The sequence below is a fragment of the Bombina bombina genome, chromosome 2 (genome assembly GCF_027579735.1).
Source record: "Bombina bombina isolate aBomBom1 chromosome 2, aBomBom1.pri, whole genome shotgun sequence".
NCBI lineage: Eukaryota > Metazoa > Chordata > Amphibia > Anura > Bombinatoridae > Bombina > Bombina bombina.
The window spans coordinates 1,391,909,741-1,391,915,189 of NC_069500.1; positions in this window are offsets into that span (position 1 = coordinate 1,391,909,741).

A 5,449-nucleotide genomic window follows, 5' to 3' on the forward strand; every position below is an offset into this window, starting at 1 on the left:
TTTATATACACACTGCACACAGACAGCTAGCTCCTTTATATACACACTGCACACAGACAGCTAGCTCCTTTATATACACACTGCACACAGACAGCTAGCTCCTTTATATACACACTACACACAGACAGCTAGCTCCTCTATATACACACTACACACAGACAGCTAGTTACTCTATATACACACTACACACATACAGCTATATCCTCTTTATACACACTATACACAGAGAGCTAGTTCCTCTATATACACACTACACACAGACAGCTATATCCTCTTTATACACACTATACACAGAGAGCTAGTTCCTCTATATATACACTACACACAGACAGCTATATCCTCTTTATACACACTATACACAGAGAGCTAGTTCCTCTATATATACACTACACACAGACAGCTATATCCTCTATATACACACTACACAGAGAGAGCTAGTTACTCTATATACACACTACACACATACAGGTAGTTCCTCTATATACACACTACACACAGACAGCTAGCTCCTCCATATACACAGTACACACAGACAGCTAGTTCCTCTATATACACACTACACACAGACAGCTAGCTCCTCTATATACACACTACACAAAGATAGCTAGCTCCTCTATATACACACTACACACAGAGAGCTATTTCCTCTATATACACACTGCACACAGACAGCTGGCACCTCTATATACACACTACACACAGACAGCTAGCTCCTCTATATACACACTACACATAGACAAGCAGCTGGCTCCTCTATGTACACACTACACACAGACAGCTAGCTCCTCTATATACACACTACACACAGACAGCTAGCTCCTCTATATACACAGTATACACAGACAGCTAGTTCCTCTATATACACACTACACACATAGAGCTAGTTCCTCTATATACACACTACACACAGACAGCTAGTTCCTCTATATACACACTACACACAGACAGCTAGATCCTCTATATACACACTACACACAGACAGCTAGCTCCTCTATATACACACTGCACACAGACAGCTAGCTCCTTTATATACACACTACACACAGACAGCTAGCTCCTCTATATACACACTATACACAGACAGCTAGCTCCTTTATATACACACTGCACACAGACAGCTAGCTCCTTTATATACACACTGCACACAGACAGCTAGCTCCTTTATATACACACTACACACAGACAGCTAGCTCCTCTATATACACACTACACACAGACAGCTAGTTACTCTATATACACACTACACACAGACAGCTATATCCTCTTTATACACACTATACACAGAGAGCTAGTTCCTCTATATGTACACTACACACAGACAGCTATATCCTCTTTATACACACTACACAGAGAGCGCTAGTTCCTCTATATACACACTACACACATACAGCTAGTTCCTCTATATACACACTATACACAGAGAGCTAGTTCCTCTATATACACACTACACACAGATAGCTAGCTCCTCTATATACACACTACACACAAAGAGCTAGTTCCTCTATATACACACTGCACACAGACAGCTAGCTCCTCTATATACACACTACACTCAGACAGCTGGCACCTATATGTATACTGTCTTAAATAAAGGATTTTCATTTTAACATAGCGCCTGGAGGTTTGCCAGAGTTTTCTTGTACGTTATTATAATTGGATTACTGATCTGTCTATATAAGGTTTGGAATTTTGTCTGCCAGCAAATAGAAGGGAGGTTAATATTAAAATTTAGATTTTCTTCTAGTAAAATCCATCTCTTATGGTCTTTGTGTATTCTCCAATCAAGAATTCTTTGAAGGAATATGGACCTTCGATAGGAATCAATGTCTGGGACACCCAGACCTCCCTGGGCTGTAGAACGTGACATAGTAAGTTTATTTATCCTGGGGGGGGGGGTGCCTATTCCAAATGAATGAACCAAACAACTGCTGCATCTGAAGTATAGGTGTTGGAAAGGGGAATAGGGAGGGTTTGCATGATATACAACAGTCGTGGAAAGGCATTTATTTTAATAGTATTAATCTTGCCTAACCAGGACAAATTTTTCCTAGTCCAGGATGAGAGATCTCTCATTAGAGTGTTCCTAATTGGAACATAGTTTAATTTGAATAGTGTTTCGAGATTGTCTGTGAGTTGTATCCCTAGGTATCTCAGGGACTCTTTACTCTATTTAAATGGACACATTTTAGTAATTAGGGTTTCCATTTGGTGATCAATGGCCACTCCCAACATTTCAGACTTGTTTTATTGATTTTAAAGTTAGACAGTTTGTGGAATAGCTCTAACTCTCTCATAAGCCGGTTCTGTTAGGGAAAAAAGGATGTCATCTGCGAATAGTGACATCTTATATTCTTCACCCTCTATTCTTAGGCCTTGTATGTTTTTGTTTAATATAATTTTAGCCACCAGAGCCTCGATAAGACATGTGAAAAGCAAGGGGGATAAAGGGCAGCCTTGTCTGGTGCCGTTCGTTATCTGGAGTGGGTGCGATAAGACTCCATTAAGGGCTATTCTTGCGCTGGGTTTATTGTAAAGTTTGAAAATTATATGTAATATTCTATCACATAAACCAAAGGCCCGTAGTGGTGCTTCTAGAAAAGGCCATCTGACTCCTGGTGTATAATTTTGGGTAGAATTAAATTAAGCTTATTAGCTATCACCGAGATTGTGAGTTTTGCGGTAACAGGGGTGCATTGCTAACGAGCATTTTTTTTTCAACGCTCCCTTAAGACAATGCTGGTATTACAGGTTTTTACAAACCCGGCATTAGCCTCAAAAAAGTGAGCAGAGAGCAAAATTTAGCTCCACATCTCACTGTAATACCAGCGCTGCTTACAGTAGCGGTGAGCTGGCTAAACGTGCTTGTGCACGATTTCCCCATAGGAAACAATGGGGCTGAGCCGACTGAAAAAAAACTAACAACTGCAAAAAAGCAGTGTTCAGCTCCTAACGCAGCCCCATTGATTCCTATGGGGAAAGGAATTTTATGTCTACACCTAACACCCTAACATGAACCCCAAGTCTAAACACCCCTAACCTTACACTTAATAACCCCTAATCTGCCACCCCCAACATCGCCACCACCTGCATTTTATTATTAACCCCTACTCTGCCGCTCCGGACACCGCCGCCACCTACATTATACCTATGAACCCCTAATCTGCTGCCCCCAACATCGCCGAACCCTACATTATATTTATTAACCCCTAAAATGCCCCCCCAATGTCCCCGCAACCTACCTACACTTTTTAACCCCTAATCTGCCGCCGCCAATGTCACCGCCACTATAATAAAGTTATTAACCTCTAAACCTAAGTCTAACACCCCCCTAATTTAAATATAATTTAAATAAATCTAAATAATATAACTAAAATTAAATAAATTATTCCTATTTAAAACTAAATACTTACCTATAAAATAAACCCTAAGCTAGCTACAATATAACTAATAGTTACATTGTAGCTAGCTTAGGATTTATTTTTATTTTACAGGCAACTTTGTATTTATTTTAACTAGGTACAATATTTATTAAATAGTTATTAACTATTTAATAGCTACCTAGTTAAAATAACTACAAATATACCTGTAAAATAAATCCTAACCTAAGTTACAATTACACCTAACACTACACTATCATTAAATTAATTACATAAACTAACTACAATTAACTACAATTAAATTAAATAAACTAAAGTACGGAAAAAACCCACTAAATTACAGAAAATAAAAAAATAATTACAATATTTTTAAACTAATTACACCTACACTAATAAAAAAGCCCCCCAAAATAAAAAAAAATTCCCTACCCTATACTAAATTACAAATAGCCCTTAAAAGGGCCTTTTGCGGGGCATTGCCCCAAAGTAATCAGCTCTATTAACTGTAAAAAAAAATACAATACCCACCCAACATTAAAACCCACTACCCACACGTCCCAACCCTACTCTAAAACCCACCCAATCCCCCTTAAAAAAACCTAACACTACCCCCTTGAAGATCACCCTATCTTGAGACGTCTTCACCCAGCCGGGCACAAGTGGACCTCCAGAGGGGCAGAAGTCTTCATCCAATCTGGGCAGAAGAGGTCCTCCAAGCGGCAGAAGTCTTCATCCAGACGGCATCTTCTATCTTCATCCATCTGGAGCGGAGCGGATCCATCTTCAATCCAGCCGACGTGGAGCATCCTCTTCAAATGAAGTCCAAGCGAAGAATGAAGGTTCCTTTAAATGACGTCATCCAAGATGGCGTCCCTTGAATTCCGATTGGCTGATAGGATTATATCAGCCAATCGGAATTATGGTAGGAAAAATCCTATTGGCTGATGCAATCAGCCAACAGGATTGAGGTCGCATTCTATTGGCTGTTCCAATCAGCCAATAGAATGCAAGCTCAATCCTATAGGCTGATTGGATCAGCCAATAGGATTTTTCCTACCTTTATTCCGATTGGCTGATAGAATCCTATCAGCTAATCGGATTTCAAGGGACGCCATCTTGGATGATGTCATTTAAAGGAACCTTCATTCTTCGCTTAGTTAATAACTATTAAATTACTATTGTACCTAGTTAAAATAAATACAAAGTTGCCTGTAAAATAAAAATATATCCGAAGCTAGATACAATATAACTATTAGTTATATTGTAGCTATCTTATGGTTTATTTTATAGGTAAGTATTTAGTTTCAAATAGGATTAATTTATTTAATTGTAGTAATTATATTTTGTTTTATTTAAATTATATTTAAGTTAGGGGGGTTAGACTTAGACTTAGGTTTAGGGGTTAATAAATTTAATATAGTAGCGGCGATGTTAGGGACGGCAGATTAGGGGTTAATAAAATGTAACTAATGTTTGCGAGGCGGGAGTGCGGCGGTTTAGGGGTTAATATATTTATTACAGTGGCGGCGATGTCCGGTCGGCAGATTAGGGGTTAAAAACTTTATTTAAGTTTTTCGATATGGGGGGCCTCGGTTTAGGGGTTAATAGGTAGTTTATGGGTGTTACTGTACTTTTTAGCACTTTAGTTAAGAGTTTTATGTTACGGCGTTAGCCCATAAAACTCTTAACTACTGACTTTTAAATGCAGTAGGAGTCTTGACAGGAGAGGGTGTACCGCTCACTTCTTCCAAGACTCGTAATACCGACGTTAGGCAAATCCCATTAAAAAGATTGGATATGCAATTGACGTAAGGGGAATAAAAGTGAGCGGTACACCTGTACCTGCCAGACTCGTAATACCAGCGGGCGTTAAAAAGCAGCGTTGGGACCTCTCAACGCTGCTTTTTAACCCTAACGCAAAACTCGTAATCTAGCAGTATGATTTTTGCAAAAATCTGTATATCTGTGTTCAACAATGAAATCGGTCTATAATTTGGTATAGATATATTAGATTTATTTGGTTTTGGTATCAGAGTTATATTAGTTTGAAGGGCTAGGGGAGGAAATTTTTT